Raw genomic sequence first — 15,917 nt, forward strand, 5'->3', positions numbered from 1 at the left:
CCCTGCACTCCGAATTCTGTCTTTAGGAGTGCCGAAGGGGGTTACCTTCTCTCTGCAGTACGCTAGTCCGCGGCTGCAGCAACGTCGAAAGCAATTAATTACTTAAAGCAAACATATAGTAACCCAGTATTTGATGCGCCTAAATGCACAAAATATTCAAAACAGCTGATTAACGCACCAGGCTGGGACTGCAGTCGAAAGGAATGCGCGAGTTGGTCCCTGGACATCGCTATATTCCTCAGTAAGATGAATCATACAACCATGAATTGTTGTGGCTGTAGGAAGAAAGAAAAGAAAATGCACGAGCCTGCTACTGGCTCTGTAGCTGAGCCACCTTCGCTGCCTTGTGCAGACAGAATAGAAATAGAGAACAAAGAAAAGGAAGAGGGAAAGAAAGACGCGCACCGCAACAACGGCCGTCGTCCATCACCGAAGCGGAGGCGGGTGCAATGACGGCCTACAACAAATAAAAATTCTGTGGCAGGCTAGCCCCCGCCGTAAGCGGCGATGACCTACTGTCCCAGCCCCATAAGGGAGATAACCATGAATCGGTGTTGGCGACAAGAAGTTATTAAACGGCTCTTTGTCAGACGAGGCTGCCTACCGCAGGAGGCTTCTGTATTGCCACCTCCATGGCTGCTCGAGCGCGCGACGTGTGTCTCTGCATTGGGAAGTTAGGTAATTTGGATAAGTTACAGGAATGTTCCTAACTGCGTAAGCGTTTAAATAAATATAAAGCAGGTATACTTGCATGTTCAAGAGGTTTACTACTAACAAAGGTCGCAAAATCTCTTAGTTGTGCCACTGCTCTATAAGAACGCCAGCAGAATCGGCCGAAAGCATAGCATCATAACAATATGCTGCAAATAGCGGCGCACGCCAGTTGGCGCTATCCTCCGCAGCACGGGCGCGCTGACGGAGCACTTTTCTTTCTTCCACCTCGACCTGGAACGGAAGAGTCGGCATCCTATGACTTCGGCGCTCATGACCGGGCATGGATAATATGCAACTCAATTTTTGCATCTCAGACGGGAGGCTCAGTGACAAAAAGGGCGACGTAGAGCCTACGTCGCGGCTACGTATTGCCTTCCTGGTCATCCTTGCCATCTCGGCGGGCTTTTTGTTTTTGAACTTTTTCCCCCGTCTATCCGACGACTGGGTGCTTTGAATGGTAGACCGGGCGCCGGCGTACAGGACGAAGCGTACGGCATAAGAAGCGCAGCAATGAGCCATGACCAAGCAGCAAGCGTAGCAATTCAACAATGAGTGCGCAGCACTCACAGCTCAAGTAAAGCCCCTCAATAAACTAAAAGTAGCGCCAACATGTGAAGTTTGCCGCCCGCCTCCTCTCCTGCGCTCTCCTTCGTCGTTCGACCCTCTCATTGGCCCAGCGCCGTCACGTGCGCGCGCGCGCTTTTTTTTTTTTTTTGCTGGGCGTGCAGCTTCCTCCTTTCCAGCGGGGCGGGCGGTGCGCGGCACATATCGCCGTGTGTTTTGCTGCCACGCGGACTGCTACTAAATCGTTCCCGCTGGCTATTTAATTTTTTTTTTCAAGCTGTGTGTGTGTGTGTGTGTGTGTGTGTGTGTGTGTGTGTGTGTGTGTGTGTGTGTGTGTGTGTGTGTGTGTGTGTGTGTGTGTGTGTGTGTGTGTGTGTGTGTGTGTGTGTGTGTGTGTGTGTGTGTGTGTGTGTGTGTGTGTGTGTGTGTGTGTGTGTGTGTGTGTGTGTGTGTGTGTGTGTGTGTGTGTGTGTGTGTGTGTGTGTGTGTGTGTGTGTGTGTGTGTGTGTGTGTGTGTGTGTGTGTGTGTGTGTGTGTGTGTGTGTGTGCGTGCGTGCGTGCGTGTGTGTGTGTGTGTGTGTGTGTGTGTGTGTGCGTGTGCGTGCGTGTGTGTGTGCGTGCGTGCGTGCGTGCGTGTGTGCGTGCGTGCGTGTGCGTGCGTGAGCCGAGGAAGGGCTTTCGAAGGTGCTGCAGCTCAGTCCTCGATTTTTCTTTTCGCGTGTTGCTCAGCACGTACACATTGAATTACTCGAACTAGATCATACTACGTAAGCAAAAACCGGCGCAAAAACGGGGACGAGGTTTAGCTTGCTCGATATGGGAAGCTTGGTGGCGAATTAAGAGAGGAAACAAAAATACGGGAGCAGTGAATGCGTTAGCATTACGATCCTCTATTCAAATTTTCTTTAGGTTTTAGTACATTTCATTTCTCATTAAAGTTTATTCGCTAAATTGTGCTGCAAAACCGCTTAGCGCCTTTGACTTGCGGTTCGCTCAGTCACTGTTAATTTCGTTATAACGTTCTTTCTGTAACAGCCACCGCATGTCCAGCCCCTCTTCTCCACTACCTGGGCTGGGGGACTTTTCGCCCTAATACGCCGAATGAAACGTAAACAAATATTTTATCCCGTCGTCTATTTTGTTTTCATTGGTCTGCTTTGAATACGCTGAGATAGACTTCAAAAGTGTACTGAAAAGACCCTACTGAGGCGAGCAGACATGGCGTGCTCTCCGCAAGCTGTTAGCGAGGCGAAGCGCGCAGCACCGTTGAGGAGGAGAACTACAGAACAAGTATTTTAGCTGATAAAATTCCTTGGCTTAACAACAACCGAAACCCCCAGTTTGTCTTTGTCTAATTACTGTTTTTATGTTCAGTTTATTAGAATTCCTCTTGGCATATGTAATGCACAAAAGTCATTTCCGCATTTAGTAGAGAAAAAAAAATCGAAACGTCTTTTTTCACAAACTGATCGTTCCATTTCATGCTGAGCGACCAATGCACAAAGTACTACGCGCGGAGAGCAGTGGGACAAATCGAGCAGCGAGTGCAGCTCGAGAAGAAGCCACGCCTACATGCGTATTTACTTCTTGCAAGATTTTGCGCTTTTCATTTATAATGCCAGGTCATCAAGCCGCGTTTTTAAAACGAAGCGGTTCCCAGCAAAGTATGTTTAAGGGAGGGAGAAAGCAAGATGCAGAGGGCTGGGCTGCGCCCACTGCCCCTTTCATTACCCTCCCCCCCTCCCCCTCTTGAGGGAAAGAAGGACCAGGATGGCAATACGTTGCCGCGACGTAGGTTCTACGTCGCCTTAGTTGTCACGTGACTTTCCCCTTCCGACGTTCAAAAATTGAGTCCTGGATAGTACAGAAGGCCAGGGTTTGGCCCCCGGGCATCTTCTCGCTTCAGTACGCCAGCCAGCCTGAGTCTTCGGCGTCAGTGTCATGTCGCCTGAAAGAGCGCAAATTCGGGCCACTCATTTCATATGGGAGGGTGACATTATAATCAGCCTGCCATGGCATTTAAATTCACTTTACTCCTATAACGCTGGAAGGAGCTGGCAACTCGGCTAGTTCCTTTGATATGGGAGGGTGATATCAGAATCAGCCGTGTAGAATCCTTTGAATTCTCGTTACCCATAGAACACGCAGACACGTCCACGTGGTTTGTGTAAAGCGGAACTTGACATGTGGGCTGGTAGCTCTCGCTCTCGCGGTATACCCTTAAAAGCCGAGCTTTAAGTGTCCCCAATAATGTAGCGCCGTACACTGACAGGGCCTTATGGGTGAGTAATGTAGCAGGCAAAAAAACGCTTCCGCTTCCAACCCGGTTCCAACCGCTCCCAACAAGAGATAAACCACAGCTGATGTTTACCTGTGGGCAGCCACTGTACAGTGCGGTCGCTTGAAGCAACAAAAAAATATTACGTGACCCTCATGATCTGTTACACAAGCATCCGAAGACTTTCCCATAGTCAAACAGAAAACTAATGCAGGATATATACATGAAATTAGTAAATTTTGGAGCTACGCAAGGGACATTTGAACTAAACACTAATCTTAAAACGACGACAACATATGTAATATTTCCGAAAGAAGCTCCTCAACACGAAAATTCCAATCTCATTACACAGTTATGAAAAGTGAAATCCTGCGCACGTGCACTTCATTTCAGAGAATGTTGGAGAGGAAATGGAAAAATATTCACGTATATAAAGTCACCCCTATTTTAAATGTCCATAATATCCTCGCATCAAAGCGAAAGCCAAGGCTTAAATCATTCTTATTGCATCGCAGCACAAGCGTTTCCAGAATCGGTCGAAAACTTTTACCTATACAAAACTTAGCCAGCTTTTTAATGAAGCGAGAATATACCACCCAAAATTAGACAATTTTGGCGCTCACGTGAGATCGCATACAGTGAGGTTGACTCCGATTAGACGGCAGGCATTTCAACTCGCTACGAAGCAGATCATATTGTCCATTTCCAATTGCTATACAATCTTGAATAGACAAAACTGCCGATGCTTTCTGACGTTAGACTAGATATAATCTAGATCATGCTTTTAAGGCACAAGACATCAGATGTCAAACTCGCGCTTACCAGAATTCCTTCTTTCTATATATTATATCTGTGTGAAACAAAGACCCTAAAAACACGTTTACTTCAGATCTGTTTCAGCATTTCATGCATTTAATCATTAATATTGTCATTAGATTGCATATTTCAATGTGTACGAGAACATTTGTGTTTTACGTGGGTTTATGACTGTTCCATGTGATGGTCTAATAGTCTCACTTATCACACTGGCACCTGTGAGGCTTAATTTTGTTCTACGCTCCCCTCTCCCATCTTCCTTGCGTGCACTAAAGCGTTCGGGAGCCACAGGAACCCTAAAATAAATAAACATGGATGACCATCCAATAACCAAAGCTGTTTGATCATTATATATTTTTCGATCACATTACTACATTTCATTCACCCTGATGATGATTTTTATCGGTCATTGAAAGCATTGGATGAATATTTAAATAAAATGCAGCGTGAAGATTGGAACACCATTTCTTTGACCCGGCCTTCACCTTGCACCAACGTCCACCACTTACCACATCGCTTAAGTCTCTTTCTGCGGTCGAAGGAGAGAGATTTGAGCTCTCTTCCGTGATCGTCCCATAAAAGGCGTACTGCAGATGGCAGCAAGCTTCCTGGCAGCTCAACGGAAAACGAAATACTATAGTTCGTATAGACCCTTTTCGCGGCGAGGAGGAAAATAGCCTCGAACCGGAACGCGCTGCGCGGCTCCTCCAGTCTGGTATGTGGGGACGCGGGGATAGCAGCGGGGGCAGCAGGGCATTCTACAGAGAAAGGGCACAAGTTGCAGTCTTTTGCACTCAGAGTGTCTTGAATAGCCGCAAAGTATCTAAGACGATTAGCTGATGTGAGCGATGTGCTTTCTTTCTCTGTTCTTTCTTCTTTCGCCCCTTTCTTTCCTTCATTTCCCTGATCGTTTCATTTCCGCCGGCCGCAGTTTAGCTGCTAAGAGCTGCCGCAATCTTTTTTTTTTTTTACTCAGTTGTTTGCGCTAACAAAAAAAAAAATTAACAACCAAAAGGAGATGATTAACAGAAGATAAAATATTAACAGCAGTGGTATGCCCGTGTGTTGCTCTACACTGTTCCACTTGCAACTCACTCAATTGGGCGAAGACGAGCAGCTTCTGAACTCCAAGCCCCAACCGAAAATGTTTCGCTTTGGCAGCCTTTCGTGCGAGTTCCAAACACTATGTTTGTAGAGTAGGGACCAGGAAAACTTAATACCCGTGCAACAGCGGCAGACTTTGGGCAACAAGCGGATGATATTCCTTGCGGCAAATATTTACGAGATGCCGCCAGGTAAAGAAGAACTATTTCGATTCAGTCACCTGAGGTTAATGCAAGTATGAAAGAACCTGTACCACTTGAAGACAACGATATGCTAATAAATTGGTTGTCAACTTATTCAGTGAAACAGCGCTAAAATATTTTTTTTAAACACGCATCTCGTAAGATTTTGCTGCCGATAATGAATGGGAATATGATCATAGGAATAGCAGCGATTGCTTGCAGTAAGCAAACCTTGCGACGAAAAATGGACTGTATAATTGTTGACAAAAGCGACTTTCGATGGGGTCATTATGGGACATAATTTAAGGTCCCTATTCCATAGGTATCATTTGTTCATTTTATCTTGTATTTTAATGTCAGCATGACGGTAGCGTCAGACAAACGCAACTAACGCCCAGTCGGAGAAATTTCAGGATAGCAGCTTCCGCTGTTGACAAGTCATCGCCACATACCGGCAAACAGGTGGTCGAGTCATGTAGGCAATGCTGAAATCCGATTGCATAGTAGTGGACGCTTGAACACCCTGCCTGATTGTCACCCAACAAAAGTAGCCAGGGTAGAGTAAATGGATCCGAAATGGATAATGGATACTTAAGAATAGAACCCCAGTGGAGGTGTGGGAACTTCCGCAGTAGCCGCTCAAGTAGTAAAGAGTATATGAAGGATCGGTTGACCCAACTAATCTAGCGCGATTAGCATATTGCTCCTAAACGGGACATGAAACGGCTACATTCGCTTTCTTTCTTTCCTCAAATTGTTACGGTAAGCCGTCTCTAGAAATCATTTATGAATAAAAAGTAGATCGAAAGCTGCCATCACTGTCAGTGGTGCGCCGCCGCCTCTCTGTGCCACATAAAAGTTACACACTAATTGTAATCAGGCTTGTAGCCTTCAGTAGACCTGAGCAGGAGCATAATTTTTTTGTCATTTCTGACCGAATGGCTTCGCTGCTACTGAAAACTTTCTTTTCTTTCAGCTAGGTACTTTCAGAAAGCAAAAATTTGCGCGCGAGAGCTCGAAAATGCCGATTTCCGCTACTTGTCGCCTGTTCCGCGGATGGGACCCCACATACCAGCATGGCGGTTGTTCACAACTCGGCCGCTAGATGGCGCCACATATACAAAATGGCAGCGCCCATGATAAAACGGTCTATAGTGTTACTCTTTTCACTTTAATTCAGCCTCTCCAATTGGGGCTGTTCATTAGCAGATACCTTCATTGCGAAAATGGTATTTCACAATAAAATTTAATTAGTTGAGCAGATAACAAAACAAACTATTATTTCGCACTAGTGTTGCACCCTACAAGAACTGTAAAGGTGTTTGTTGAGAAATAAAAAACAGCTGAGGACTTTACTGGACCCAAGAAATTGCCAGAGGATAGTAAAACAAGTAACTTCTTAAACTAAAACTTATGGGTATTATTTCCTTAAAAGAACTATGGAATACTTATGGCCGATGGTCGCCGACAACAACCATGCCAGCAGGTGGAGAGGAGCGGGGTTAGGCCAAGGAAGCAACACCATGGCTGCGATGAGCAAAAAGGGTTCCATATTTGCAAATTCACTGTGGCCGTTGCGGCTGGAGAGGTCAATACCTAATGGTAAAAGCGTACACGTGCTCGACTAATGTAGGTATGCAGCTACATCAGAGGTCGTTTTTTGAGGAGCAGCAGAGTGCGCGTCGCGCCAACGAGGCCGCCGTATTCAAAAGTTTTCCGCTTTGTGTCAGTGCGTGTGTGTCCACACGAAAGCACACAGATTTGCATCGTTTGCTGCACGTAATTCTCAACTTACCGCAGCTGTGAGTAAAGAAAAAAAAGCTTTCACATGCCTCACTGTCGACAGCATTGGCGAAAACTGGGCTTTTGCGCTTTCCTTGGCCATCTGATTAAAATGAGCTGGTTCCTACTTTCAAATTTTAATTGTTCGTAAAAGGCGGCAATATGAAACGGCCCTGACAATACTCCGTAGATTAAGCGGATATATCAACACACCATGATAGGGAGCGCTTGAATTCAGTAGTTCTATTGCGATGACTGCCGCACATTAGTGTTATTTGTGTTACTCTATTGACAACTTTTCCACCGCTCGGTCTTGCGGTTATACCAAGAACTTTATAAAAGAAACAAGAAACATGCGTTATAGCTTGTACACGCCACTCGCTCTTTTGGTAATCAGGTCGGTTTAGACAGCCAGGGAAAAAATGTGCATCCTGCTCTTATCTTCACCAGCGCTGCTTTAAGAAGACAATGTGAATTTTCTTCTGGAGAAAAAAACGTTCAGGAGAATCTTTTCTTCCGTGGGCATCATCATTTATTTTCTGTTCGAAAGTGCGTCCGTGTGAGAGCGGGAAAAAAATGATGCCCGCAGTGCAACCCTTGTCTCTGTCTCGACCCTTACCATTCTTTTCATGCTTAAAAGACGAATATTTACGCATTTTCACCCTTTCAGTACAAATGCAACTCTAGACAGGCTTCTTTTGTCTGTAGCTATGATAGACACGGCCAGCGCCACCAAGTGCGCTGCGTTTATTACCCTTCAATAAGGGTAATTTTTTTTGTCTCTCTCGCAGAATCAGCAGAGAGATCGCAGCGCCAAATCGACCACTTCTGGGATTCCGCTAAAGCGCAGAAGGTATGCTCAGTGACAATATGAGGAAGGTGTAGTCCCACGCAGGGCCATCTTCATGTGTTGTAATTCCTTAAAAGCCAAAGGTTTGAAATTGCCAAGTTCGTTAAGAATGCCAGACACATTGTTTTTTGAAAAGGCTCCTTAATGTCCTAAATGCATTCACTTATCTTTCCTTCAACCACGCGTTTCCCGCGAAGAATAGTCATTATTGGGGAACCTCGTTAAGAGATTAAGTGTCCGTAAGTGTTTCTTTTTCAACATGGGTTGATCATGAATGCCCTTCCTATTTCTCTGTATCTCATGGAATCTATTCCCATGCTTTTCCCCCGTCAAAATGGGAGAAATGCATGGGGTCAATACAGTAGATCACTACCTGTGCTTGCTTAAACGATTTTCATTGTGCTTTCAACTGCTGATTCAACTCCGAAATTTTATGTACCATTTGCAGCTGGCGGGTTCATTCATCCAAAAAAGGCCCCCGCACATCTCCGCCGCCGGCGTTCCGCTGAAGCAAGGTAAATTTTCTGCACTTGGATGTATTTCATAACGCTTTGGTTTGAATCCCTTAATCCATATCATGGAATAAAAACACTACAAATGGACGAATATCCAAGCCTTGTTAAGACCTGGTGTCTTTCATCTACCATGAACCAAGGTTTCCGACAGAGTGATATGCAGAAACCTGGCGCTCATTTCGGCCACCAATGGCGTAGACAGAACCGTGAAGCTGATATGCTGGTTCCACATATAAAGAATTTAAGCACAAAACTATAAAGCATCCAGTGCACGGCCATCAGAGTTGCTTTCAACCGGTACTGCCGCCTCGACTCTCCGTCTGACCTTCCTAAGAATAGGCAGGTGGTAATACTATTCGTACCAAAGCAAAGAATACACTTCTCAAGTTTATTTATCGTATTTTGATTAACAGTAAGATTCTGCTCCCACACAGAAACGCTAGAACACAGCATTCAAAACATTTAGTCGAGGCGCACAGCTGCCCATTTATTTCCTCCTCCTATCCCCTAGCACTCCGTGAATAGAATGTTTTACTTGGTGAGCTGGTTAAATGCCTATCCTTGGATAGCTTTCTTTCGAAGTTGTTAACTCTTTCTTGACTATAGGATACCCTGCATATGTTTACTCTGTCACCTGTGTAAAATTGCGTGACACATGTTTCTTCTAGCTGATTGCATCGTTTTAAATCTTTCTTTTCTATTTCAAATTCAACTCACTAATCTAGAATTATCTCGTAAAAATTAGGCAAGTGTACATGCGTTCCTGTCACTTTCTGTCCAGTGTATTTTATGCCCTAAGCCTGCGACTGCCCCCACATAGGTAGCAGTATCTAAAAAAAATAAATATTTAAGTTTCTGCTTCCTCACCGGAAGAAACGCCTGATGCTAAGACTGCTCACGCTACGGTGAAGGTTCCGACGACTTCCACCACCTTCAATCCGTAGTTATGCGAATTGAAAAACTACGTAGGCATTCCATACAAGTTGTCTGTAAAATAGAGTACTCGAGAAATCCCACTACTTCTATGTTTCCAGCATAAGGTTTCATGCTTCCATACGTGGATAAAAGGTTTGTTACTATATTTTGTCACTTATCTAAATGACGACAAATATTCTCCTTCAATTTTTGTCCCTATGACTGCAAATTCGCAGGGATTCATCCATAGTACCTCTTAAAACGCTTAGTAAACCTCTTATCATTAATCGTGATCACCCTGTGTAATTTTTAGCATAATTAGATTTCCGCTTGTTTCATAGCGCCCGGTGCTTGCATAAGAAGGAGATGATCTCTGGAAAAGTGTTATCCGCAATAACTGCAATGCACATGCCCTTGTTTCCTACCTTAGTCAGTAGACTTAAGAAGGAGAGGGAAAAAATCCGTCAAGTTTAGGGAGTTTACCTTTTCTCACAACACTCCCGTGAAGCAGCTTGCCACTGATATCGTTTTGCCGGCAGGCACATTATTTGGCGCAATTTTCGCACCGAATTATGTGTGCTGCTATCACGAACAGGCATGTCGTCACGTTACAGATTTAACTGCCTTTGTCACATAAGCGACTGGCGCTTGGGCGAGAATTGTTTGCAGGAGAAAATTGGCAGCCGCGTCTCCCAATGTGTGAAATGCATACATCAGTCCTTGACGTCTGGTAAATTGCAAAAAAACAAAAAATGCGTTCTTATTGAGTCCACTAAATTAAGGTAAAACCACATTTTGTTGAGCATTCGCATTTAAAATTTCTTTTTCGGGCACAGTGGTTCAAAAGTGGTATTTACAAGGCGGATGAGCTTTTGGTTATTATCGTAGCATTTGTTTTAATATATATATATATATTCGCAACACCTCAACGTTTACTCCAGCAACATAAGTGTAATGCAGCAAATTTTTTGTTCCAGGAAAATGTTCCATCATTTAAATGTTAGATCCTTGAACGTTTCTTTTGGAATGCTGATTGAGGACCTTTGTCTATATTTACGCAGATGTACCCTATCCAGAGGTCGGCCATAACTACAACGTCACTATTTTGCCGTGGTGGAAGCGTAAGTACTTTTGCAAAACCTCGAAACCTATGCCGGCATTACCCTTTGCATGTAGGCCAATATGTTTTGCAGCCATATATACTTTTTAACGCTATGTACGCATAACTAGAATGATTGTTGGGTAAACGGGTTCATGATGTCGCGTCCGTGTAATGCCTCTCGCCGCGCAACGCAGCTGAAGCCACAATGAAAAATACCCAGCTCTTTATTATGCCAAGAAAAGCAGTACATAAGCGAACAAAATGGCGTTTGTATGTTTTTGTATGAAAACATTATTTCCCCTCTTCCAGCGCAGCCTTCTCGTACAATATGCGATGTTTCGCACCACGCCTCATGAGTTTGTCTTGGGCTGTCGCTAAGTACGAAAACCTCAACCTCTCATTCCAGCCCGCAGTTTTTTCTGGCATGTTCAAAGGTGAACGATGCCATATATTAATGAAAGTTATATCTAGCTCTGCGCATATACGTCGATGACTTATTATAGCTCTTTTTACACCTTTCCATTATATTTAAATGTGTTTCAGCGCCTGATATGCAGTAGGAGTGTGATGCAAACATTAGTTGAATTACTCGACGGACATCGTAGTGCAGCAATTTGAATTCATTTCGTCCACCCAATTTCTCGTACGCGTGGCGAAATCTGAGAAACTAAGGTTGCTGTGGACCACAATTGTACCCACTTGTTAAGTAATGGCAGCAAATATACGCCAAGTAAGCGCAGCACGTCTGTTATTTACGCCCTGCGTTAAAACAAAATACGGGAGTGTTTTCTTTTTGTGTCTGCTATTTTTTACAAAATATATATATATTGTTAAATTGGTTCAGGATAGCTTCTGAAAATTATGGCAGCTCTTTCGTTACCTGGAGGATGCCTCAAAAGGGCGTTCACTTTCAAACTTTTCACATAAATTTCTGCTCGCTTTTTGTGTACATTTTAGTTCTTTAAGGGTACCGCCGCTACAATTAGCAAGAGCTCGCTGGCACAGACATATAATCCCTGATGGTCAATCCACGTTATCTCTTTTCGAATACACATACAATCTTCTAGAGACGCCGGGGACCGACGGTTAATTTATTCTACACCTAGCGTCTATTCATGAAGCTCGGAGCCTGCACATGGTGCGTCGTGCCAGTACACTGCAATTCTGCACAATGCAGCCCTTGGGTTAAAAGTTTTTGCGGTATTAGACTCTAATTGGCGCTGACCAGAAATACCAATAGCGCCACGTTGGCATCAACTCCGTCTAGGGCTATCCGTCATTCAAAACACACATTAGCAGGATTACCATCTTGACCTGCCCAACCTGGCCTCATAACGAATAGTGGTAATGAGTCGACGACGGGACAAAGTATTTCAATGTGGCTCTATAAAGATAGTGCGAACGCTGCTTATGGTATAAGTTCGCTAATTAAATAGCTATCACAACGATTCTACCGCAGTTTCACAGCCTGCAGTCTGCACTCAGCCGAAGGTAGTCGGACCCTGCGAGGCGGCCATGTCTCGCTTCTTCTACAACACCATCAGTCAGGCCTGTGAGCACTTCTACTACGGTGGCTGCCATGGCAATGGCAACAACTTCCATACCGAGCGAGAGTGCCACGAAACCTGCGCGCCGCAAAATGTGGTGCTGCCTCGGGCGTAACAAAACAATAAAACGCCTTCATGACAGCCATAGCCATAGATTCTGCAAGCACCGAGGTGTACGGGCAAAAAAACAAAACAAAACGACATGACACCACATGATGCGATTTTAAACATTTCGTAACAAGAGCTTCGGAGGTCAAATTTTGTAACCCTAATATCACCGTTAAGATGACAGCAGCTTAAGATTGTTCTTTACAAGGTAAACTCTCGGGATAATCAGTGCCATCCGGTAAGCAATTAAACAGCCAAATTTGATATTTTTCATAACGCCGACAAGAAGAAAAAACGCTTTGAAGATTTTAACTCCTTAACCACTCAATAAAAAAAAAGCTTTCAGATCACGAACCTTAAACCAGTATCCTGGCAGGAATAGACATGCCTGCATCGAAAACCAGAAACCTGGGCAGCATTTACAAGAAACAAATTTTGCGTTTTCGAACGCAAATATTGTAGACTGGTCACCCTTGTTAATTCAATTTAAGGCACAGGCACACAGTTCTCCGCACGTACGTTAAAGATTGGTCATTTTGGGAAAGCGGCATTTGGCATCAAATAAAGAGTTGTGCTTTCTGACTCACTGCTTCCTTTTACAACACAACAATAGCTGAAAAAAAATCATGCAAATGGAGACCACGGCACTCTAAAATTACGCCTGTAGCACATCCAGCACAAAATGTACTATAAATAATTGTATAAGCAATTAAAACCTGCCGAGATTGAGCCATGCTACTCGAACTTGTCTACCTAGTGGACGCATGCAGGGACGCATGCAGGGTATCTGCATGCGTCCACCGGGTAGACAAGTTCGAGTAGCATGGCTCAATCTCGGCTCGTCTTCCAGAAAGGGGTGTACTCATTATCGTTCAAATCCAGTCTGTTACATATATTAAGCTTCAAATGCGCTTAAGCTCAAGCGAAGAAGCTTGCTTCGTGTTTCAATCACTTTATTATAAATCAAATGTACTTCCAGCAGTTCCACAGTGCTCGCTTCTGCGCTGTCATTGCTGACGCATTGTTCAGTTTCCGCCAAGGCGACGTAACGGGAATGGCATCATATGCGCTTTCATACACCCTTCACCTAAGGACTTAGGGCCGCACCCAATCAGCGATCGCCTCAATGGTTATGTTCTTTTTGTGGGCACTTCCAGCAAACGAGCTCTGCAGTTTCCAGATACGGCATAGAACAAATACTAGGCCCACCTTTCTCCAAGAACACACCCCATACAGCTCACCCGTAAACGCGCATGGAAGCCGCAAACCGGTCAAAACATGTTCTCAGTTCAAGCTTGTCAATCTTGCCATTTGACTTAGTGAAAACCTGGCCATTTATCCGTGTACTGCGTACGCAAGGACCAGAAGCTTCTGGCAATGTAACGGAGAATCTTTACATATGCTGTAATATTCAGAAAGAGGCACGTGCGTTTTGTAGCGAAAGCTACATTGGCCAAGAACGAGGAATTTCGCGTGGCGGGAGGAACAGAGCCGTCGCCTAGCAACCGCCGCAGCTGGCTAACGCCGCGCCGTCTGGTAATCAATAAGCAACCAGAAGAATATGCCTCGTCTTTAATGCAACACCATAGCTAGGCTTAGGCATAGTGAGCAGCGCACCTTAATTCTCCTTCTCTAGCATGAGGATGATAGTAGTGATCATAATACGCTAGTCATCGGCGAATAACGGGCGAGCGTATACTCAGCACTGGACAGGATTGGATTGGACAAGATTACATTGGACTGGATTGGATTGGATTGGACAGGATTTGTTCGTGTTTCACTGCAATGAGCTGTATTTGAGTGGACTGGGTTTGATTAGGCTTGATTAGTTTAGATTCAATTAGATTAGACTGGATTGGATAGTATTAAATTGTACTGGAGAGGAGTAGGCAGCCCAGCGCCAGGCAGATATGCTTTCGCTACGTATACCCTAGCCTAGCTAAGCTAAGCAACGGCCAGTTTTTTCTGCTGTCCTGAGCGGACGCGGCTTCGTTTATATCAGCAGTAACGAAGTAAAATTTAAAACAAAATAAGGCGAGGTTGCGGAGCCCACAATGTTTAAACAGAAGAGCTAACTTAAGGTGTGCAAAGGTGACGTCAAACTAAATACTAAGAATGACAGCTACGTACGGGACATAGCCGCGCCGCTTCTTGGGCGTGCCCGGCATTTGTAGGGAAGGTACTTCTCAGCTTACCTGAGAGCAGCAGAGCTAAACAGTTCCTCCAAATTATTCAGTATTGGCTTTTTTTTTTTCACAGTTGCATCTTCCCGGTACTCACCTGTAGGGCTGAAACGTGGAGGCTAACGAAAATAATTCTACTTACGTTGATAACAACGCAGAGAGCTATGTAACGGAAAATAGTAGGTGCAACATTAAACGATTGGAAGCGTGCAAAGTGGGTCAGAGAAATAACTCGAGGTAATGATATTCTAGTGAAAAATGGGTGGGCAGGGCATTGTAGTACGAAGAGAGGATAACCGATGGTCAATAATGGCAACAAACTGGATTTTAATGCAAGAAAAACAAAGCAGGGGCGGCAGAAAGTTAGGTGGGTTAATGAGGTTAAGAAGCTCGCAGGGGTCAAGTGGACTCGTCCCCAAGGATGGCGCGACCTGTAACCATTTCATGTTTACATCTACTCGCGATTACGGGAGGCACATTATTCTTTTTTCTTTGCACTTGTGAAGTGGGGCGATTTTTCAGGCCCCTGAAACGGTACTTGGGGGAATATTCTAATGCGAGAAATCCATAGAGGTGGTCTTTCAGTATTCGAGTTATAGTAACGAACTAGAATATATTCTGGTTCACTTTAATTCGAGTCGAGCTTATACGCTCTGCGTGGAGCCTATAATCTGCAAGTAATAATGCTCCTGGTGCCCGCTCGCAATTGATTAGGGCGACACCTTCTTGCGCGCCCCCTTCACTTTGACGTCCACTGGGCTTTCTTGTTGCGCTCATTCAGTGGACGCTCGAAAGTGACGCAGGCAGGACGGAGAGCACCCCCTGCGGTGGCGCAGTGGTCAGACATGGGTCAGACGTTCGGCTGCTCAAGCGGAGTATCCAGGCTGGAACACGACCACGGCGGCCGCGTTTCGATTGGGGCGAAACGCACAGACGTCCATGTGCTGTGTGATATCAGTGGACGTTAACGATCCCCAGTTTGGAGAAATTATTAAACGGCCCTCTATTAAGGCACCTCTTTCTATCATCTTGCCTTCCTCTCTTCTTTTACTGCGCGGTTCAGATGTCCACCGAAAAGTGTGACAGGTATCAGTTCAGTTCAGTCGTGTCCGACTCTTCGTGACCCTATGGGCCATATCACGCCACGCTTTCTGGTCTCTCACTATCTTCCTAACATCACACAACTTCATCTGCAGCGCCTCAAGGATGTCATCTAACCATAGCGTTCGCTGCCTATACCCCTTCTCCGGTGACCCT

Source organism: Amblyomma maculatum, chromosome 5, assembly GCF_055883805.1.
Source record: "Amblyomma maculatum isolate TAMU_Amacu chromosome 5, ASM5588380v1, whole genome shotgun sequence".
NCBI lineage: Eukaryota > Metazoa > Arthropoda > Arachnida > Ixodida > Ixodidae > Amblyomma > Amblyomma maculatum.